The sequence below is a fragment of the Brachycentrus maculatus genome, unplaced genomic scaffold, assembly GCF_059751285.1.
Source record: "Brachycentrus maculatus isolate JH-2025_06_01 unplaced genomic scaffold, ASM5975128v1 h1tg000362l, whole genome shotgun sequence".
NCBI classification, from domain to species: Eukaryota; Metazoa; Arthropoda; class Insecta; order Trichoptera; family Brachycentridae; genus Brachycentrus; species Brachycentrus maculatus.
The window spans coordinates 540,466-565,891 of NW_028281111.1; the positions used below are offsets into that span (position 1 = coordinate 540,466).

The following is a 25,426-nucleotide window of genomic DNA, read 5'->3' on the forward strand; positions in this document are numbered from 1 at the left end:
CAGTAGATTTTAAGAAATAATGGTATTTACCAAGTAAAATGTATATTAAAAATTATTTTTCCTTAGAAATTTAGCCAGGTTTTTACATCTATGTCGAATAATACTATAATAGAAAAAATAGTTTTAAAAAAAGTGACTTATTTCAAAATATATAACTTAATGTAATTAACTAACAATCACACCCCTTCTCCGCAGGGGTAGGCAGAGAGAACAGAACGCTACACCTATCAGTCTTAATAAATAATCTTCTCCTCTTCTACATTCATGCACCTACTCATACATGCCTGTCGATTATATAAATTATGTTTGTAGTATTATTGTTATTGTTACATAGTATTTGGCATCATAATTGATGTTTTACTTATTTTAAAATGATGGACAACTGATTATTAAAGTTAATAGTACGAATTTTGAGTCCGACGCATGATTTTTACAAAGAATAGATACGAACCAATGATAATTTTGCTCATTTAATAATTATTGGAGAATATCTCAATACACTGTACTTCTTCTAGCAAAAAATAACTTAATGTTACTCTGAAGCAGTATAATAGCATTTTAATGAAGATATCCTTGGAACTTTCTGTTTTCAAATTATCGTTATTGGTATTGCTTTGCTAACACGAATGTTCGATAAAATTCATTTTTCAATGGCACCTATCCAATTTTATTAGTTCTTTGTACCGACTCGATAGGTAGCCGGAGTAAGTGATTTATGACTGTAATTTTCGCCACTGTTCAAAGAATCAGATCAGAATTACGTAATGAATTGTTTACGAAGGTCAAAATTGCAATACGAAAGCTGTTTAAATGCATTTACTGTGTTATTTATCATAATCATTTATTTCTTAGTAATATTCGAACATAATATACATAAATCTATATCATATCTCTAAAAAAATCAAATACCAGCCTTCAATTGTACAAAATGTAACGCTAATCACTGTATTTCTAGTAATTACAAAAGTTTATACATGTATTTCTGAATGATTTATGATTTATCTTTGGAATATTAATAAAAAGGCATTTTTAAAATAGAATTTCTGAAATAAAGTTTATATTTAAACAAATTTCATAAAATTATTTACCTTATTTTTTATTTGACAGTCACTTAGCGAATGAATATTTCTACTATTGTCAAATATATTCCGTATTTCACAAAGCTCATAAATACAATATAACACAATGTTTAATGTATTGCAGTGGGTGATCCTGTACTATTATTTTTTTTGTTATTTTTATTATTAAATTTATCTGTAACACAAAAACTAAATTTACTTTCGTGGAAAATTATGTGACTCATCACCTAGTTTATAAATAAGACTCATCTTACTCATAAACTTGGGTAAGATAATGTCAAGCAGTATCTAACTAACCGAAGCTAGATTGGAGAGTTACTTAGAAAAAATCTTAATAATTTATTAAAAGTAAATTAAAAGCATCTTCTTTTAAAAGCCTTTTTCAAATTGAATATGGGGATAGAACGCCTCGGAAACGTTTAACTTTTTATTATCAAAGGAATAACGCAAGCGTTTGTTTTTAGAGACTTTTCTATAAGTAGGATGGTAAGGGAAGAATAATGTAAAAAATTACGCCATAAACACCCAGACCAATTAAAAACAAAATATGCAAATGAATTTATTTTACAATTGGCGGGAATCGAAACCGGGACACTAGTTTCACTGTCGAGATCGTATCAAACTTCGCTACGGCGTCTGTAACCAATTGATTTTTTATTTTCTTTAATAGTATAAGTATTTATCAAATTGACACGCTTTAATAATTTAATATTAAAGTTTATTTAAAATAAAATAAAACACAATACGTATATTAATAATTTATTAAGTAGTTTTAAAGGAGTGTTTGCTTGAAAACCGGTATATTATGGTTCGTATTTGTATTTTGTATTAAAACCGAGGCCTTTTAATTATTTACTTATCATATTTTGAAAACAAACGCGCTGGATAAAAAAAAACATACGTTTTGTATTTTATTTAAGTAATTCATTCGTCACTAAATTAAAATTGATTACAATAGAATGCAGAACTCATTACATATGTAATAATCTTATGATTTTTCATTTTCATTATGTTTTTTTAATTGCATTTCTACGTTTCGATTATTATCGATATAAATAAAAGACCACGTGTTTATCAGTCAAACGTTACTATCAATTTCATGCTCGTACTACCTCGTGTATTTGTATCGTTGTCTATTATGTTGACTGTATAGCTTAGGACGTGAGAGTGTGTAGTATTGTCTGTACGGTAAAGAACGGGTTTGGCTTTAGAAGTATTGGTGAGTTACGGCATCAAACTGTACTATGCGTACCTACTGACATTTATATCAAACTCAGGGGAAAAGTGATTTAAGTTGAAATCATAATAATTCCGTTTATACGAAATCGCAAAATATAAATATAATGAAGAAATATGACGAAGTCATCTATCGTTTGAAAATAAATAGGGAAGAACGTACTTATAACAATCTATTAATTTTTTAATTAAATCTTTTGATATTTGCATTATTAAGATTTTTTTCTATATAAATTCGTAATTTACTTGATTCTAAATGGAAAATGCAAAAACGTTACCAATAAGGATGAAAAAAATTAATCTTATTTCACTTAAAAAAAATCAAAAGTAAATTCAGATCCTACTCAATCCTTACAGTATATATTATTTCTCAGAATATGAAATTAACACTTAGAAAACGTTTATATACTACTCAATTCAATACATTTACAATTTACTAGTACTAATTATTTTTTGTCCACTAGATAATACAATTACTAACTTCATAATGATTCAAATAATATTTTAATGAAATGAACGTGTTATTTTAATATAACACAGAGGTGTCAGTATCAAGTTTATGGCAGAAGAGAATCTAGAATCTAGATCGTTATGAATTGACATTTTGGTCATTCAAACGTGATTCATCTAATATTCAAGTAGACACCGCGTTATCCCGTGATGAATCGAGACCATCAATCAAAGAAAACCTTTCATATTCACCCGTTGGGAGTCATATTGTTGTATAATTTTACACCATTTCAAATGATAATTTAAAAGCTTTTGTAACGTATGTTAGTTGAAACATATTTCAAATTCCAACCTTTCAAATTTAATTAAAATATGACAATATGTTTTTATTCTAAAGCTTTAAAGCTCAGTATATGTAATAAACGTATCTATGAATAATATTTTTTCATCTTATTGAGTGGCTGAGTTTCCTTGATAGAAACGTAGTAAGTAATCTTGAGTACTATCACGACTTTGAGTTGAGAGTTTCTGGGTTTAAACTCATACCATGTTATGATTCCTATCTTAAATAATGAGCTGCTCAGGCTCACAAAAATAGTATGAAAATGATATATTTGTTTACATAGTAAAAACACAAATGTTTCTCATTAAAATAATAATAATGCAGTCTGTCATAGGTATTTTATTAGCAAAATATTTTATTTAATATATGTATACATTTCCCTAAAAGGGTATAAGATTTTATGTGAAAATTACTTTTAAGATTCAAATTTCTTTTCTGCCTGAGACATTAAATGTTCAATATCTTTTTACACATTATCTTTGTAAAATTAAACTTCATTACATATTATTTATGTTTATTCCACCATTTATGGAATATGTCCCGTTTAAATAAATCTTTAAATAAAATAAAAATATATTATTTTTTAATACGTTGTAATTAAAATTTTATTATGGTGGACAGATGATAAAAGCGATTTTATTTGGGGATCCCCACTGTACAATAAAAAATATAAGCGAAATAGGGGTAGAACCTCTTTTTTATATTATATTATGGTACCAAACACACCCTATGGTCTTCAAAATTACATTCCATTATATAAGCATTTAAGTGAAAACTTTCCTGTCATATTCGATAATCCAGGATTATATGTACATACCTACTTTAAAATATGGTAAATCCTAGTACAACTGCAATACTCCTTATTCATCTGGATGGTAATTTTGGCGATGTTTGTATCCTTTCTATTTAAAATTTTCACATAATATTGACACATGTTTTATGTATCATTAATCGATTTAAATTTTAAATTAATTTACCGTTATTACTGATCTATTGTTTTGAATCTATCCATAAATGAAACAGACATAAATTAATTCAAATAAAATATTTACCAGGAGCACAAAGGATGTAGGCGGTTGGATATCCTTTGTGTTCCTTGAAATTTCAATATAACATGTACGGGAGGGCGCGTTGGTAGAGTTGTTCAATCGAATGTTGGTTAGTAAGTAGTCTACCTCTACATTTCATTAAAACTATGTTTTGTTCGTATCATGTACATTGTAAGGACAAAGGAATTATCCGAGCTATCCGCCAATTTATGAGTAGTTGAGCTGCTTTTAAATTAATCATTATATCCGATAATACCATAAATCATAACAACATTATGCCACGCGCGAAATATGCGCAGATTAATTAAGATAACTGTCTACAGTTGAAAAGCTCACTTTAAGTTCTTGAATTCATACAATTTCCAACATTAAAGATTTCATACGTTCTGGAGTTGTTTTGGGCTTCGATTTAATGTAATTTTTTATTAATATACCATAAAAAGCTCTTAACATTACATTAAAAGCGGGGTTAATTTAACCCTTTATCTGGGTACAGTAAACCTTTCCAGTTAAATTTTTAAATAACATTTATTTACCACAAACCTACACGAAGTGTATAATACGTCTTTTACATTTATCGATTCAGAAAATAACATACTTTTTTAAATCATTAAATAAAAATTACAGGAAAATCAAAATATAAACGAACTTACTATCTAACTATCATCCCACTTTCCTTCAGAGGTCGGCAAACACTTTGAAGTATTTAAAATACTGGATTATGCCAAGTTTTCTTCGGTATTTCTCTGCTTCTATTTCCAACTACATTCGTTTCATTAATTTATTTTACTATTCTTTCACCACTCATTCGTTCCACATGTCCAAAACATTTCACTACACCTTTCTTAATTGTATCGATTATGCTTATCTCTGCCATGCATTGTTTCCTTATATCACCATTAAAATATCTACTACCCATCATTTTGGCACACATTCGTCTAAGAGATCGCATTTTAACTACACTCAGTCTGCTTTCATCCTTCTTTTGCTAATTCCAAGCTTTACTTCCATACATTAGGATTGGAACCACGATATCGTTGTGTACTGCTAGTTAACACATTGTAGTGTAATATTTTGATACTAGCTCCGTTACAAACATTTTTCAGAATTCAAATGAGGAAATGAAAATAAATATAATTACAGCAAGTCGTGACCTATTCTTATTACACTTTTCCGTGACTCAGTCACGAGCATTATCACCTATGTAACACTCCAATCTGACATTTATCACTCAACACGTATCACAAATGTTTCAAAATGCATTATTTTTCATTCAACTCTGATAAGAAGAAATGGATGTTACAGTTTATATCCTTCTCTCGATTCTGAGTACACCTTTATGTGAAATGTCATTTTGTTTAGACGTTAGACGATAATCCCTCGAGGTTCCTCTAGGTGCTAATGCAAAAAGATCGAGAGGAAAAGTCGTGAATCGTGACTGGTCTTATATCTCTCGTACTTTGCCTGCCTTTAGTACCCTACCCATCATCGAGGTCAGCCAGAGATGATTCCTCTTATTCTCAGAAAGATGCCTGTTAACTCAACCATAGATATCTAACATTCAGCAATAAAGCATTATCTATGATTCATAAACATCACACTTGAAAAATCGATACCTGCGTACTAAATAGGATGCTGTATAAGCGTATATAATTCCTATAACAATAATTGATGGTTGTACTTTTTGATGATTGTTATCGATTTTTCATAAGTATAGCGGATATAATAAAAGCTCTTTTTGCCTTTTTTATAGTGTTGAAATAATGCGTTGCTTATTGGAAATTTAAGATTTAATGTTACCTCCTTGTTAACGATTGATACTAAAAAACACTTCAACGATCGTATTCCTACATAAAATATATTTAAAAAATAAAATTTCAGCGTATAAAAACAGGGCAAAACGTGTTTATTATTTCTTTGTAAATAATTCGGCAACAACTGATTTAAATAATTTTATAACGTTGTTCTATTTGACATTAGAAATAGCATTTTGTTTTGGGAAAAATAGTTTATTTTGCTAATGTAAATGAGATTTTAATTGGTACGATAATTTATTTTTCATTGAAATGTATAATTGCATGTATGTACGTCCATAATTAATATTGTGTAGGTACGTAAGCTGTTTTTAGATAGCTATTAAGCGAAATATACTCATACATTATTATTGTTATTATGCAATGAGAGTTTTCAGTTACCGCATTTTAACATACTAGTATCTAACCACCTGTGGATTGTATGCAAACTGAGTACGTAATAAAATGTTAACGTATGTACATAATACTTTTTTGTGTAACTGAAACGAAAAAATAATATGTTCAAGGATTACTAAGATAAATAATTATTACTTCGTTTTTCAGACTAAACTATTATATTTTTAACAGAAAAGCATAGGTTATTAACCTCAACATTAATTTATTACGATGTAGACTACAAATCGACCGCAAGTCAACTGCAGCTGTCGTTTGCGACTGTTCAAAATGCCAATGTGCGCAGAATGTTTTTTTTGTTTGTTTTTGAAACTGCTTCAATCTGCTAGTATTTATATAAATATTTTATTTACGTCTTAGGAGGTAGAAACTTGTTTATTGAATATAATATCGGATCAATTTTTTAATTAACACATTGAAGGCTATTTTCCTATTTTCGACCGTATAATAAGGAAATAATTCACATATTAGATCGAACATTACCATTTGCATACTTTTTCATGGTTTTAAATAGTGACACCATTATAACCTTGTTCAGTTATGGGATAATATAATTAAATCGATTAAAATAATTAATATTTGGGTGACAAAAAAACAAAATATGTATGTACATGTAATTTCAGCAGACGCATTTTAATTTTTTTTCTTTAAATATTCTATATAGATATGGTTTTTTTAATTCTCATTTTAAAATAATTTTTATTTATTTATTATTTTGAGAACCATATTTAATTATATATTACATACTTTATAACATTTGTTATTAAATCTAAAAACATTTACTAATAAATTGATTCACTTGGCAGTTAATCACTTTTAAAAAATATATACAATGTATGATACGTATAGGTTTGATATTAAAATTTATATCTAATTTATTGTAATAGAAAGGGATACAATATTGTTTTGTAGACGGGTAAAATTTTATACTTACTGTAACCCCTCAAAATAAAAATGCCACACATATATATATAAATATAGAAAATACAAGTAATTTTATCAATTCATTCGGCAGTCACATTCTGGTAATATCATTTAATTTTTATTTTTATTATGTGTACTTGGTATATGAATAGCGCTATTTCTTTCAAATCTATTGTGACACGTTTTTCGATACATTCGTCATCATTATCAAACACCGCTCGTTAACGGATGAAGAGGAGATAGAAGCTGTTTCTACCCCCTCTTCGTCATTCAACGTCCCAACTCTAAAATTGTTTACCCTGTCTGTTTGAGTAATATGCGTTGAATTGATGATATTTATAACCTCTATTGTTGTATAATATTTAAATGATGTAGACTTCATTTCTTTATTTGATTTGCATATCATTAGGCCCCTTTAAAAGTGTTGATCTTGGCCGAATTGCCAATTGCCTACATATACTGGATTCTGCAATATTCCATCCGAAAATAATTGATATAATCTAACAGATCATTGTTTTTCTCTGGGCTAAAACAAACAACGAATTGGCCTTAGTTACTGCATAACAATGGAAATTCTATTACCTACTAATGCGTATTTAGGTAGCCACTTACTATTAAGAGAATAAAATACTATACCTGTATACCTAATTCAAGAACTGAAAATTTTCATTTTCATTAAGAAAATGTGTTCCACAAATATAGTTTTCCTTTTCGGATGTTTTATTATATTTCTAAACAGATTAATTATTTTCAACATAGTTATAAAAATAAGATACCTAACTGAACAAAATTACTATAATGAATAAGCTGTACATCATTAGAACATTAAAAAATTACGTTTAACTAATATTATATCAACACTTTTTATATTAATATAAAATACGGTATGAAAAAAGGGTATGAAATACGTACTGTGATTGCAAACAGCTCATTAATCATCGTAAAGAAATTAAAATCAATATACTACAATGTACCAAAATTAAAAGTCCTTTTTTAATTTTAATTTTAATCGTATTACATAGTAATTAATGGACAAAATGAAAATGATCCTAATGAAAACCTATTTTTTTAAATATCACAAAATTTCAGTAGGTGCGTGGTAAGCAATCTTAAATCCAAAGAAGAAATGTTCAGGAAAAACAAATGAATGATTTTTAAATGAATATTATGGTGTCAGTTTTAAAGACGTGAATATAAAACCACGTAATAATATCATAAACAGTAATATATATGACTTATTCAGTAAGTTTGTTCATGAAAATTAGCAGCAATTCTAAAAAAAACGATTAGATAAATATATTATATTTTATCTACCCTATTTAATTTTAATTTATATTTGTTACGTTTTATGATGGCCATTAAAATATTTCTTTAAATTAAAATACGATAAAATAATGGCTCTAGTTTTTTTTCGTATTAAGATTCCCTTCGCATTGCATTTTTATACCTATCGTTGGATATCTAAAAGGGAATGACAAGAAACGGAAACAACAAAAATAGAAAGGAACAATGGTACATCCGGTTTCCGGTCTCTTGAGTAGCGCCACCTGTCCCACGGGGTATATTTTTAGCCTCGTTTTATGAACTCGTTATCATTGTATGAACTAAATAAGAGAAATTAATAGTCGATTATCGGTTATTAGTTAACTTAATACGAATACGCAACGAAATGTTTCCATCTTATTTCTATTTTATTTGTATTTTTAATATATTTAATTCCTATTCCCTTACACGGCTGTGAAACATGGCACCTTACAAGGGCCCAACACAGCCGTCTACTTAGCTTTGAGAAAAGGTGTCTGCGAAGAATTTTAGGCGTACGGTGGTTTGACTTTGTGAGGAATGAAGAGATAAGGCGTAGGATGCAGCAAATTTTGGTGACAACTGTCGCCAAGAAAAGGCGATTCAGTTGGCTTGGCCATGTACTCCGCATGCTTTCCGAGAGCCTTAATCAAACTTGCCTCTTTTACAAAGGCATCAGGTTCGTGCCTCCCGGGACGACCACTGCTGACAATTCGTCGGCAGTTCTCGTCAGAACTTCGGGACGCGGACCTAACTTGGGATGATGTACGGGAGTTGGCAGAGACAGGTTTTGGACTCCATATGCTCCACACAGGGAGCGGAAATGGTTTTAATAATATCTTTAATTTCTTGAAATATCCAGTTGATACCACTTTCATATTTTAATTTCAATTAACCTTTTAAGATATATGTTTTGTAGAACTAATTATAATAGTCTGCCTCCATAATGTTGTGGTTAGAGCATGTGGCTACCAAGATGGAGCTCACGTGTTCGATTCCCAGGGGGGTTAATAAAAATGATAGTGATTTTTCTACTTTATTTTTCATTTAATACTACGCTTAACTGGTACCTGAGGCACAATATTGATTATCTTGCCTTCATTTAATTAACGATCAACTAACATTGCATCAATTTGATGTTATATCAGTAATAGAAGTGGTATAAATATTTGATTCTTATTTATCCTGCATTATATCTTTATATATTAAACTAGCTGTAACTGACAACGTGTTGCTATGGCTAAGTTTGGCTAAATGGAAAGGAATGAAAATAGGAAACAGACTCTTTTTTAATGTTTGTGAAGTACTGGTAATATTGAAAATCGGTAAAACAAGAATGCAATCGAAGTGATAGCAGCAGTCAAGAAGCACTCTGTCAGCTATGAGCAAAATTTAATATTGCGTATGTTGCTGTTATCTTAACCGATGTCACTGCCATTGCGGTCAATAAAGCTGTTTAAAATTACGTTCTTTTCTGTCACAGATAAACATAAAAATACGCCATATTCAAATGCAACGTTGTGTCAAAAATTCAAAGCTATCAGTGAATAACTTAAGGAGATTAAAGGTTTTGAACAAACGGACGTTTGATTCCTTATTTAAATTGATGTTGATATTGATGTCCGACTAAATTAAACGTTAATATATTATCATTTTACTCAAATTAAGAAGATAAAAAGAACCTATGTATGTGTATTTTAATCACTGTATTTTTTTATGGTTTAATTTGTATAATTATATGATTATTTAAAAAAAAAAAAATGATGGCTTTATTCAACAGTTTTTTTTAATATACATTCATTGTTTATTGATTCGTCTTTGACATTAAAATATTTGCCTAATAATTTAATTATCTCGAAAACCCACCAATACCATAAGTAAATAATGTCTACATTTTTGTTGGGAAATTATATATTTATGGCATAATTTCTCTATTCATAACTAATAATCTTGTCACCATCTTTGGATATAAGCACGCTTAATATTATATGTGTATAAATGTTTTTTGTTGACACACTGATGTTTTTTTTTGTGAATACACCTGCAGATGTAGGCGCAAGTCCCATACCCGTAAGGTCAAGGGAGATTTACCAAAACGGTGTGCAAATAAGACACCACTCCTACGTTCGTACGAGTAACATCTCATAAAACAAATAACATGTTATTTTTCAATGTGTAGATTATTTTCAAAGGTGTTAAAATATGGCAAATACCAAGAAAAGTATGTTTATGAATATAATGGATTGGTAAACTTATCTGTACAAAGAATTGCTTGTAAATCCTTTTTTCTTTTTTTTTCTCTTATACAAATATAAAATAATTAAATTACTCGAATTTAATTAAGGAAAAAAAAAAAGGTTGAGATGAGCATTCTCGATAAAATTAAGCAAGGTGTGTTGTGATATTCTGGGCATGTGAATCGAATGATTGAATGAAGAATATTAAAACAAATTTATAAGGCGAATGTGGTTGGTTATATAAGCAGGAAAATAGGGGATAGCAAAGCATACAAATCAATAATAGCACACTTTATGGAAACGTACATTGAACAAAAATTTCCAAAACACAGAAACACATCAAACAAAACCTAACACATACCTGTTTTAAACAAAAGAACTTTGATTGTAATGCAATAAAGTCGTACAACTTTCTTTCATTATTCGTTAAGTCATTAAAAAACGAGATAAAATAAAATGGTTGGTAGATTTGAAATAGATCGCATCGTTCGGCCATGTCGTATTCAATTGTATGTCATCTACAATATTCTTCCATATAGTTTTATAAAATAGTATTGTAAAATGTGCCTTCGGCGCGAGAAAACTCAGGAGGGCACATTATTGTTATTGTTATTATGTGTATGATGAAATATAAACATATAATAATAATAATAATAAAACCCTTATCCGCACCCCAATGGTGCATAGGGCACTGCGTCATATAAACGCAGTGTTATCTTGATCGTTTACACATGAAGGAAAGGAAATCAGCCCTCCGCTTCAGGTACCAGTCCAGGGTAATATTGAATAAATATAACAGTGAAAAATCACTCATATTTATTTTACCCCCCTTGGGAATCGAACCCGGGACCTCCAGAACGGTAGCCAAGCGTGCTGACCATTACACTACGGAGGCGAACATAAAATAAGGAAAAATAATTTTAAAATTTCCGAAACCGACAAATAAAAATTCTGTATTTTTTACTGGTTTTCTGATACTAACTAACTAACTAACTAACCATCACGCCGCTTCCCCGCAGGGGTAGGCAGAGAGAATCGAACGCCACACCACTCTGTCTTTGCAAACATTCTTTGCCTCTTCTACATTCATGCATCTCCTCATACATACCCGACGATTATTACGACTCCTGACCCGGCCGCTTTCAAGTATTTGACATACCTGATTGTGCCAAGTTTTCGTCGGTCGTCCTCTGCTTCTTTTTCCAACTACATTCGCTCCGTAAATTTGTTTAACCGTTCTTTCTTTACTCATACGCTCCACATGTCCAAACCATCTCAACACACAAATACTACCAAGATATAATAATTATCATTTACAATTTTTCGTATAATCGTATGACGTAAATGAACAGTAATTCAAATATATCATGTATTACGATTTCTTCAACTGTTCTACGTGCATAATTTTAATACGTCTAATTTAAATTCGTGGTTTCCGCTAGGTGGCGTTTACTAATGATATGGCCACTGGGCAATTAGGAAATTTTCTTGTTAAGTTAGTAGTTAGCCTTCAAGAAAACCTTTTGTTCGGATAATCTAATATCTTTTCGTAAACCTTTTGGGGATACATAAATAAGCTTTGTTTATATTCTCACTTATGGGAGCTTATTTTTAATTATTAATGATTGCGTATTAAATACATACAAAAGCTTTTTTATGTCGTTAATGAAAACAAGGACTTTGAAAATAATTTACGAACAATATTGATTAAATTTAATTTAAAAACGATGTATGATAGATGTTCGAATGGTGAAATAAGGAAAAATGCAAAGCTGAGATAAACATCACTGATAAAATTATAAAAGGTGTGTTGAGATGGTTTGGACATGTGGAACGAATGAGTGAAAAAACAACGCTTAAACAAATTTATGAAGCGAATGTAGTTGGAAGAAGGAGCAGAGAAAGACCGAGAAAAACTTGGAATAATCAGATATGTCAAATACTTGAAAAAGGTCAGGTCAGGAGTCGAAATAATCGGCGGGTATATATGAGGAGATGCATGAATGTGAAAGAGGCGAATAAAGTTTTCAAAGACAATGAGGTGTGGCGTTCTATTCAATCAGCTTACCCATATGGGGAAATCGCGCGATGGTTAGTCAGTTGATAAAAAATAAAATACATATTATAATAAATAATATGTGTTTTTTTGCAGTATGAAAAAATGTGTTAGGTGCTTTTTGTATCCAAGCTGACACAAATAAATGCCTAAAAATAAAGCAATACTTGACATTTCTGCGTTGTTTTATTTAAAGAAGTATCAATATTTGATAACGAGATGATGAAAATAACACAGCAATCGTTGCTTATTTCTGATTATCTTTAAGATTCTTATAGTCACGGATATAGAAAAAAATACCAAAGTCTAAAGTTGCATCGTTAATGTAAAAAATGTATGCTATTACCTTTTTAGGTTAGTCATTTACAGAAGATGCTTCGTATGCTAGAACTTCAGAGTAATTAGTGCAGAGACGTTTCATAAACAAAATGTATGACGACTCACGACTTCTTAAAAAATGATTTACTGTAGTCAGTTCGTTTAGTATATCAGTTTCATACCAACCATTTAAAAGTCTTTCGTAATTAAGGTTATTAATTGTATCACGCATTAATTAAATTGGTTGTGAGATATTTTCGTTGATTGAGACTTGTTCAAATAGCGTTATTTAAGGTATCAAATGCGTATTTTAATTAAGTTAGATATTAATTTACGTTATCAACGTGTTTTTATCATAAATGGATATACATAATAGTAAAGCAGATAGTTTCGCTGTGAATTATCACTATCGGATATTAATATATGTAATGTTTCTGAATGGTTCTACATTTATACAGTGATAGATTTAACTCATTATGGACAGATCTCCAATCAAGATTCATGACGAATGTAATATTATATAAGAAACTGCTTGTTTATAGTAAAAAGGTGCTATTTTTTTCAAAGGAAAACATCAAATTATAACGCCTTTTTTACTCTTGAAAACTTTACTGTCTGAATTACTTTTTTCTTGTAGATATACATATTGCTTGAAGCTGATTCAAAACACGTACTATTTGGACCAATTTTAGTATTCCTATCATATTATTCTAAAATCCGAACTAGTTTTGAATGCTTATTTGTAACAGCGTATAACGATAATGTTATAATATTGACGGCTATAAAATACGAAGTTAGATGATTTCCGCCGATATAATATTATTACATAGTCAGGAGAATTTTATTGGTTTTTATGGGAATTTAAATTCATAGCAATTATGGTTATAATTTAGCGTCTTAATCAATTAATTTATACTTTATCGGGAGTGTTGGAAAAAATAATTAGTATACCTGCGTTTAAATTATGCTAACATTATTTTATATTATGTAAAATATCAGCGGATTAAAATCGATTAAATTAAAGAAAAAGCTGTTCGTATTTCTAGTGCTGAAATTCTTAATTTTTAAATAAAACACTTTTGTACCACAGATGCTTCCATCTACGGGTGTGAATATAAACTTTTATACTCAAACCCGTATAAGGAAGCATCTATAGCTTCTGAAACTAGTCGTTACAGTATAATACTAAAATGATTAAAAAAGTGTTTTATGTATAATTTAATCATGTCGTGCCAAAAAGTGAATGCCGAATAAATAATACGATTAATAAATTATGAATTCTTCATTCGCTTTCTATTTTCTACATAAGTCTGCTAGGATAAGCTGAAAAGGGAAAATTTACACCTAACATTTGAGCAAGTCGTGGAATTGACTAAGTTTTAATTACAAATAACGTATTTTTGATCGTCATTAAAAAAATACCTGACACATGAGATACGCGGTTATCACACCCCTAAAATTACAACGCAAAAAATAAAACATTTTTCTAAGCTGCTTACCTTTCAAATGGAACCAGCCATTAGCTTTAGGGCATTTTTTTACATCCCTACCTGCCCAATCCCTCCTAATTAACCTGTCAACCGAACTTTTAGAGGTACCTACGCTTGGATTTACACAATCTTTCTTTCCAGCATTTTATCCTTTCTCGGATAACTGTCTGACGAGATTAACACTTCTCATGGTATTTTTGTACTTCTTACAAGTTTGCCAGAATCTTCTCCACCCATCTACCAACAAGGATTACGTTGAAACCTTTTTTTAAACAATGAATTGTATTTGTCTCAAATAATTCAGGTGTACCTAATTACACCGTTTTTAAAAAAAAATATTTATTATATTTAAAATTTAAGTTACAAAAAATTTAAAAATCAATTAATTCCCTGGACATTTTTACTTATTACATATCTTAAAACTAGTTACTCTGATTCTCTCAAATAAAGAGACTAAGCTCTCGTGCTTGGAGAGGGATTTACACTCATTGTTTTTTGTTTATACTTATAAATTATATAGTTTTTTTTCTTTATATTATTTGTTGTGTTTTTTTTTTAAATAAAATTTAAGGCTTTCTTTTTATAAGGGTTCATTGAGACATGTTAATAAGTATATGTATGTATTTAAGATAGTGTGAATAAAATAAATTATAAAAATTAGTAAGAAAATCTCTTGTCTGAATAAACGTTATTTTAAAAATATAGATAATAATAAAGGATTTTAAAAAACGATCATCCATAAATCGTATCTTATATTGAACATAGAAGATAAAGTTATTAAACTAGCTTGAATTATATCGTCGATTTTGGTATTCTGAAAGCTTTTAGTATTTTGAATTGAAACCTTTTCGCATATCGCTCTTTTCACCTTATTCCTGACACACCACATAACCAAATAACAGTACAAAATCGCAGTTACCTGTATCGTACTCAATAGTGCCTAAACTCAATTACATTTGCTGGATATATTCAAAGAAATGATCTTCCCACGACTTCCCGACTATTGTCAGGTTTATGAAATGTGTTTTGCTTTGATAAACGAATTTCGGAAGGTTATTTTCCCACTTTTCCAGGGCCCTCGGGGTCTCTATGGCCCGAGCACCTTGCGCAACTGCTGAAAAAAAAAATGATGAAAAAATCGGACTCAGAAATCACAATAAATTTAAACCGATCCTGAATACAAAGAGAGTTGGCGTGGGAGTCTTGGCTTCTGGTCCTTTACACTGGACAATTTTATTATAATAACATACAATAGTGTTACACTAATCCAACAACGATTTTTCTATACTTATTTTTTATGTTATTTATTATTTTATGCATTAACTTTGTGGCAAGACATGACTAAATTATAAATCAAACACTGTTTTTTTTACAATTATTGTATTATATTTTAACAAATAGCTTATTAGCTATGTACAGGTGCTTGCATCTACGAGTTTTATATAAAATGTTATATTTTATTTTTATTTGTTCGGGAATTGTACAGCTTTACATTAAAAATATATTATTTAAAAAAATTAAAACAAATATGTTTTTATTCAAACCCGTAGTTGGAATCATCTGTAGCTTCCGAAACTAGACGTTAAAATATAAAACTCAAATGGTAAAAAAACAGGTGTTTTTATAATTTACTTATTTATTTAAATATTGAGAACATTATTTTTAACCACTTTTATTTTAGGTACATTTCTCCAATGGTTTTAACAAGAACGGTATCATCTTCAGGTATCGGTATTTACTCCCTGAAGATGACAAGGTTTTTATCGAAATCGGTTGGAGAAAAGTATCAAAAATAAAAGTGGTTCAAAACAAAGTTTTTAAAATGGTATTTATGGTCAATTTTACAACATCTTTAAAAACCGTTTGGGTTTATTTTTGCTATCCTTCTAATGTGAAGATAATGCCTTAGAATTTTTTCGTCGGGTTATATTACCTTCCCAAGTAACCACCTGCTCCGAAATCAGTCTGATCTACTAGACAAGCCATCCACCCATTTGTATCAAACTCCAACGCAGGCTTTAATATTTGAATGAATACGATGCATATTAATTTGTCCAAACCTACATAATTGTATAATATTTCAATATCGATAATAACATCTAGTGCTACCTACAATTCTGCATCACGTAATAATACCTCCACTGTAATGTTACTTAATTCTGTAGATTAAGATCATTCAAGGAAGAATTACGTATTTTGGTGTTAATAATTTTTATACATTTTTGTATAATACTTTGTATAATACTTTTCTTTTATTATCGCGTGTTATTTAATTTACTATAGATTATTTTATTTCATTAATTGATTCTGCAGTTCCTTTGTGGTTACTCCGATCTATTTTTAATTTAAGTTTTTCTTGGTAAATACTACTATTTTATAAAATCCATTGTTACACGTACCATACGGTGTTTGAAAACGATTAGGAATGCATTGAAACACCTTTAACAAAAGATTTGATTTTAAGAAATCAAGTAGTAAAAACAAAAACAAGTAGTAAAAACTTAAACCAGCCAAATGCCAACTCTGGATGGCTCAGACTTCGATGTTCTTTCACATAAAAACGATAGATGTTTCATCTTAAGTGACAACTATAATATTGACACGTCATCCGTAGGGTGAATAATCCAATGTCTGATAGACAATAATAAACTGGAATACTACGACAACATTAATAGTGTTTCCTAATACTTGTTTACAAAATCTGGATTGTCTCCAATTATAGGAGTTATTTTCATATTATTTTTTGACATCTCATCAAAGATGAAGAAGAATATGGAAGTCTGGGCATTACGGGGCTGACGACCGTTATAGGCTGATGACCGTCTAGTGAAGTTCTAGTGGAATACTAGGACTTAATACGATTAAAAATAAAATTAAGGCACCATTTTTCAGTATTGCCAACTGCATTCTCTCAACTTTATGACATACCGGGTGTCTGGCAGATTTTGGGTTTGGCCCGGGGGTTTACGTACACGCCTGCTTAGTAGGTTACCGCGGGTTCGATTTGTGTCAGGCAAGCCCCGCGGGCCTAACACACTTACAGAACCTGATGGCAAATTTACAAGTCAAACGAGCAATTGTAAAAATATGCCGGTTGGTACTCAGTGATCAGGCGTAAATATCAGACTTATACAATATGATAGTTGTCGGACATATCGCTCACTTCTTTCAACAACGTCATATATCAAAAATCGTCAATTTTCAGTTGTACATGTTTTCGGAATGCCCAGAAAATGTACAATATCCCAGCAAAAGCGGCATATTTTAAACTTAATACTTACTTGCTACAGGGAAAAGTGTTGTTTTTGCATTTTGAAAAAAAGGTAGTGTATAATTATTTTCTTAAATATACTAAATATTTTTCAAACGGAGAAAAAACATTCAGGTTGTACCTAAAAAGATCTGTTGTACAGCAAAAAGTTCAATAAGTTGCTTGATATTTATTATAAATACACTTTATTATATTTTTAAACTTTAAAAACGATCTGAAAAATCAAGTTTTTGATTTATGACGTTGTTGGAAGGAGTGAGCGATATGTTTAAATCTTTAGCAATATTGGTCTCATCTCATTTATCTAATTTTTGTCATAAGCGATTAATTTTTTTCGTGAAATTCGCGTTCTCGTTATTATTAGTAATAAATTGATACCTAATGACTGGGTACTTTTTGAAAATGTACTATGTTTATTAAAATTATAATAAATGAGAGTTTGTGATGTTGAAGTTCCTCGTTTCTGTTCAACATTAGATAATACCACTCTCCTTATCATGCACTTTACACAAAGTACTTTACTTTTTTTTACATTTTTTGGTACTTAAAGTGAACGATGAATGATAAGGAGAGTGTTATATTTCCATTCCACAAAGTTAACAATGCTTTTAATATACAAAATATTAGATGATAGCATTTGTGTACTTAAATAAAACAACTGTACAGTTTTTTTTCCATTTTTCTTTTATTTCACCAGTGACCGAGGTTCGTCGTTACCGACATCACCAGTCTGATGATGTCAGTAATGACGAAACACGGTCACTGGTCAAATAAAATGTATGTGGAAAAAAGTATGCAGTTGTTTTTTTAATTATATAAAACGAAGTTTTGCGAAAAAATGTCAGTAAAAAACATGAATCTAATTATTATAAACTAAATCCCTTCTGACTTTACCCACAACCAATATTGCATAGGGCACCTCTTTGAATCAACACAGTACTTAGTTGATGATCAATTATGCATTACTTTATACACGACAAGTAAAAAAGCTCAGGATGAAGGACATTATTGCTATATAGGAAAGGAAATGAAGGAAGTACAGTAGGTAATATTAATTGAGATATAGAAAGGAAGAATAGTTGGAATAGGCTATATACCCGTATAAGCTATCATAAGGAAACTGCCAACGTATAAGAATATCTTAAAGACGGTATTATTTAAATACACTTATTTTGCAAATAATATTATGCTTAAAAAATGTATTTATTCCGCATTAAACTATAAACAATTGCATAAATCAATATCAGTAAGTTTCCTGACAATTATTCTATTCCATATTAGGGTATCATAAAAACGATTAAGTATTTTTATTTACATGCATAAGTTATGTTCATCCGTGTACGTACTTCAATGCACTATTTAAAATATATTAATAACATGAGTCAACCCCACTGAAAACATCGCAACGACTCCATTTATAATCTTATTTGTATATATTTTTTAATTACCTGTAAAAACATTTTTAATTGATCTATCCCTATTTACAGGGATTATGAAATGTCATAAGCTGGTTAAATATTCACTTTACACACATGTAACATTCACCATTCTTTATTTATTGATTTGGCGTTTAATTTGTAAAACTCCATTTTAATTTATGTATTAATTTTAAATCAAAAACAGATTTTTTTAGTCAACTAGAAACACACAAATTTTTTTTATTGTGACAATTGTTTCGCCTTGTTAGGGTATTTTCAAACGAACGTGAAGATCAAATGGACTGGCGGTCTTTATATAGCTATACAATTCTAAGTGACAGTTTTAACAAACTGAAACAAGTTGAAACAAAGTTGAAACAATTGTCACAATATAAATGTTGTATTTGTTTTTGTTAGTAAAATACAACTTAGTAGACTCAAAAAATTTTTGTTTGATTTAAAATTAATACATAAATTCACCATTCTACCCATTATTGACAACCTCAAAACTCAATTTTTTGGAACACCTAGATATATGATCAATCTTATGATACAGTACAAATAAGTTCATAAAAGGCATCTATGTTGGATTGAGAAAGATTTTATTGCGCCTTTTATTAGGATTTGTATAAAAAAAAGGAAATAACTCAAAAACGGAAAATAACCCACATTTGTAAATTAGTATTTGGACATACTCAAAATGTTGTGAGTGACTTCTCTTACCTGGGAAACGAACCCGGAACCTTAAGCAGGGTAGCCAATTGCGCTAACGGAAGTGGACAATACATAGTATCTTCTAACTTAGTACTAGAGTTAAACGTAGCTGTAAAATACGCCAATAAGCCAACAAAGCTGTACTTTGGCAAGCTTCCTGCAATGTAATCACGAACCTGGAATATCCATTTTTAAATTATCTAGATTTTTTCTAAAAAATCTATGTTTTTATAGCCTGTCATGTCCGGCGTTATATCCTCTGCTCAGAATGGGTTTATCTAACCGACAACAATCACTCAATACTTTTTATATGTCAATATTTAGAACACCGTTATGTGAGGTAAGCTTGCGTGAATTTTAAACGACTTATTCATTGGATACAGCGATCATTACACACGACCAATGACGATTCATCAATGACTACAATTATTACAATGTGTATAACACACAACTGTATTACGTGCGCTCTATTTAAATACAATTATTTTCATGTAATGGATGTTTTGTTGATAAGCGTGAACGTGATATGAATTCTATTCTTATGAATAATATGTGCTATGCAAATATTATGCTTTTATATATATATATATATATATATATATATATATATATATATATATATATATATATATATATATATATATATATATATATATATATATATATATATATATATATATATATATATACATATGGTATAAATGAAATTAAAAACGAGTATAAGATCTAGTTAATTTCTTTAACGATTTAAATAAAACACTTAATCAAGCTGAAAAAAATGAGACAAAATGACCACTTTTATATCTGGTAATTTTTCAAACCCTTATCCGCACCCCAATGGTTCATAGGGCACTGCTTCATATAAACGCAGTGTTATCTTGATCGTTTACACATGAAGGAAAGGTGATCAGCCCTCTGCTTCAGGTACCAGTCCAGGGTAATATTGAATAAATATTACAGTGAAAAAATCACTTTTATTTATTTATTTTATAATATATCATATGTACAATAGTAATTAATAAAGTTTTATTACACCAACCTATGACGGATCGTATGCCCTGTAAATACCCATAATTCCATTTTCTTCCTTGTCTATGTTGAGATGTCAAAATGTAAAAATAACTAAATAAAAGGATTTGGACACATACCAAATGTCGTGATTTTATAAAGTATCATTTTCGTAAAATATCCCCTCCATAGATACTTAAATAATGCGCGTTTTGATAAGCATGCATTGATATGGCCAATAACAATATATATGTATTTATTTATTTATTATTTTTATACGGGTTAAGGGAAGATGTCCTTTCCTGAAAAAAACACCATAAACGCTAGATAAGTAAATAATCTTTTGATATACTAAATCTCAAAAAAACTTTTTCATAATCTATATAAATATGGGCACCATATCATGCGAAAAAGTTTATGTAACATCCCAAGAAATCAACATTCAATACGACGATACAGGAAGATGATGTTACATCACATCCTAAGACTTAACCAAAACAAAAAGTGCGCAAAACTAATTGCGCAGTGACGAAGTCTCATAAAAGCACGCTGCTTGAACTTTGTTCTTAACGTAACAGATATACTGACGCTCATTTTCAACCACTAGTAAAAATGTACAGATTCCGCGTAGTATTTATTGTATTTCTGCTTTGGCTGAGGACTTTTACGGAGGTCTTATTTACTCTCAGTTGGTAGTAAGTTTCTAAGTAGGCAAGTTTTTCTCTACAGCCTCGTATCCGTCCGATTGCTAAGAAGCGTACGTTACAATCTACGCGCCAACTTGGTACGTTTCCTGCACGCGATGCGTTTAGAGCGTGCTCGCCGGCAATATGGCGCCTTAAAAAGGGACGTCGCTATCGCGAGTGAAAGAGACAACGCACAACATAAAGCCTGACGAGCTCAGAATTCAAGTTCCAACGCCAAGAAGAAACACGTTCTAGCGAGCTTTAAGTTTACGTAGTAATGAAAATATCTTTTTGCGCCGTGGCTTGACTTTGCTTAGCGTTTTTCTTAAGTTTGATATTTTTGCGGATGTTTCTCGCGATTTTGTCCATAGAAACACCTTTTACTTGACCGCGACATCTTGCAGACGTCGAAGCGAAGTTGATAGACGCGGTTGGTTCGCGAAGTGTTGGGTGACCCGTTACTGTGTTTAGTTGTTAGTGGTTTCTTGCCAGCATTGCTGCTTTTGCTGGCCGATACTTTTTCGAAAATCGATCGAACAAGCGTGAAAATCGTGCCGAGTGTCAAATCGCGACTTGTGTAACGAAGTTTCAAACACATTAATTGGATTATTGCGGCTGGATACGATACGAATTGGTTTGTTTATACGTTAGCGGCGATTGTTCATACTACCGAAACCATAATACGGTTTCTTTGGCTTCTGTGTTCACTTTTTAATTGATATATGTTGAAAACAACGTGTATTTAACATACATTCTGTAAATTAAAAACAAATAATTACTTTTTTTTACAAAAATGTTAGTATTTAACTATTTTCTAGTTGAATAGGTAGATTTATATGTACATAGGTACCTTCTTTATTAAAAACCTAATAATAATAAAAAAAATCTACTTTAATAGGTAGATTTAAAGGTTGATAGGTACTTTCTTCAAATCTTTCTCAAAAACAAATAATTACATATTTTCTTGCTACATAGGACATTCACGTTGATTATGTGTAATGATAACCTGAATTTGATTAGTATAAATCTATTTACCTGATACATAATGGATTGAGGCGCTATCATATTGATCGTAATTTACGCAAATGTGAAATCGAAGTCCTACGATTTTAATGGTAATACGGTCATGTCATATTTTAAAGTGAAAATTAGATTTTATGTTGACTCAACAGGAAATTAATCTTCAGTGCAACAGGCTGAAAACTCATCTAGAGACTCAAACGATAATTGCGATAAAACGTTTTTTTGTTGTTGTATTATGTGCATTATAAAAGAGCTCATTTCGATAATCATAAAGTTATATCATGTAACTGAAATTACAAAAAGAAAATATGTTTAGTTGATCAATTTGTTTCTTCTAGCCCTTTTCGCAATCAATGATGCATAAGGCACTGCATTGTATAAAAGCAGTGTTATCTTGATCGTTAAATCAAGGAAAGGTATTCACACCTGCGCTTCGGGTACCTACCAATCCAATAATATCAAATAAATATAAGAGGTTTAAATCTCTTATATTTATTTTAATCCCCCAGGGAATCGAACCCTGGTCCTTCACCACGGTAGCCAAACGTGCTGACTACTACAATATGGAGGCGGACTGAAAAATAATAACATTATCAATTAAAATCTATATGTATTTTAGTCGCATTTTAAATTTTATTTTACTACGGTTTCTTTATACATACTCGTATAACACTTGTTAATTCTATAAAGGATCAAAAAACAAATCTAGGAATACATTAAAATGCTCGTCGCGTAGAGATATCCTTTAAATTTTACCATCGTACATTTTGAATGTTTATACGTACATTATCTTCTTTCTGGTTCCATCCCAAATTATCGTCTTTGTAGACTGTTGGGATCAGCTCGCCTCGTCCTCAGGTTGTAGGTCCTTCATAATCATTCATTGAATGTTTATTATAATGTTAAATATACTTATAATATAAGTATAAAAATGTTAGTAAAGAAATAAGGCTGTATCACATCTCGTTTTTTGTGATACATCAATATTCATAATACGTCAGTAGGCGTTGACTGCTTGGATACTATTTATTATTCAAGATTGTCTTTCTAAGATTCGGTACAAACAATAAGCTCATTTTATTGACAGACGTCTGATACCAGTTTGCGACTCCGAATTTGCATGAGTTGAATATTAACCCCATTGTAGAGAAGAAACCTGAGTGTATTTACTGTGCTTGTACAACCGGTTCTTAATTTTTATTATTGAAATGTCATTTTTGGGGCCTTGTTTGCCAATATTCGGAAAGTTTCCCATATTGCTTTGGCTACTCAGATTAGCAAATAAATCGTGCAGATTTCGACGCTAGGTTAAGCGCGATTAGGTGGACAAGTATTTTTCTTAGAACGCGTTGACATTTCAATATGGGCAACAGTCATAATAATGAAGAAATCATTCCCAATTCTCGCAATATAGATACAAACTGTATTGTAATCATTTGACAAGGCCGTGGTGATCATGATATCGAAGAAAACTGTCTATATTATTATAACGGTAATTGAATAATATTTTTTATCAATTCGTCGAATTGATTTTTGTAGATTTAAATATAATTTTAAAGCTAGGAATTATTTTATTTGATATCAAGTTTTACAGCAATTCAATTAAAACTAGCTTACTAATCAAGCTGTTTCCTCGCAGAGGCAGGCAGAGAGATCACAATGCCTCACATTTTGCAAACATTCATAGCCTCTTCCACGTTCATGCATCTCCTCATACATACCAGTAGATTATTCCGATTTTTAAGTATTTGACATACTTGTTCATGCTAAGTCTTCCTCGGTCTTCTTCTGCTCCTGTTTCCAACTAAATTCTCCCCATAAATTTGTTTTGCCGTTTTTTCCTCATTCACATGTCCAAACCATCTCAACACACTTTTTGAAATTTGATCGATAATGCTTATCTCAGCCGTGCATTTTCCCCTATCCCACCATTCGGACATCTATTTTAGATCGTTTTGCCGTACATTTATCTTTTCCGAGAGATCGCTTTTCGACTGCATTCAGTCTTCTTTCATCCTTCTTTTGCCAACACCATGCTTCACTTCCATGTATTAGTAAATAGTAATATTTGATAAATTTGTGGAATTAAAGATATTATAGCATTTCAATAGAAATTTAAGATATCAAGTTATAACAACTGGAAAAATTCATTTGTGAAGCGCCCATACACTTGACAATTAAATTCGCTGACCATAAAACGAGCCATTATGCTTCGTTTATGGTAATTTTTGACTGCCACTATTGAAGCTTCACCTTGAATGCCACTAACTAAAGAGTTCTACAAATTCAAGTCACCTCTCACAGCTCTACCGAGAAGCCCGCTCTCTGAATGGTAATTACAGGCATCGAACGCGCGACTATTTGCTCGATTGTTCCTTATGCTAACGACTTCTCGAACCCCCAACAATACAGGCTGAATTTCAATTCGACTGAACTGTCTGCCGCTCCTAGATGGAAGAAATACATATTATAATAATTATATTATAATATAATAATATCGCATTCATTTTATTTTATTTTATTTTTATTTTTATCTGTTCGGGAATTGTACAGCTTTACATATAAAAAAATGATATAATAAAAAAATAGTTACATTAACAATAATAAACATTACA

The 25,426-nt window shown here is 30.4% G+C and overlaps 1 protein-coding gene across 3 annotated transcripts in view; it reads left to right on the top strand.

Moving 5' to 3' along the window:
* LOC148303557 (uncharacterized) overlaps positions 1–25,426 on the top strand; it is a 165,044-nt gene that overhangs the window by 113,765 nt on the left and 25,853 nt on the right. The window contains exon 1 of one of the 3 annotated variants that reach the window (XM_088269771.1): positions 22,191–22,422. The exons of the other annotated variants lie outside the window; for them this stretch is intronic. The gene's annotated coding sequence lies outside the window, so the exon portion shown is untranslated. Of the gene's footprint in view, positions 1–22,190; positions 22,423–25,426 lie in introns of those variants that run through there. 3 annotated transcript variants of the gene reach the window in all.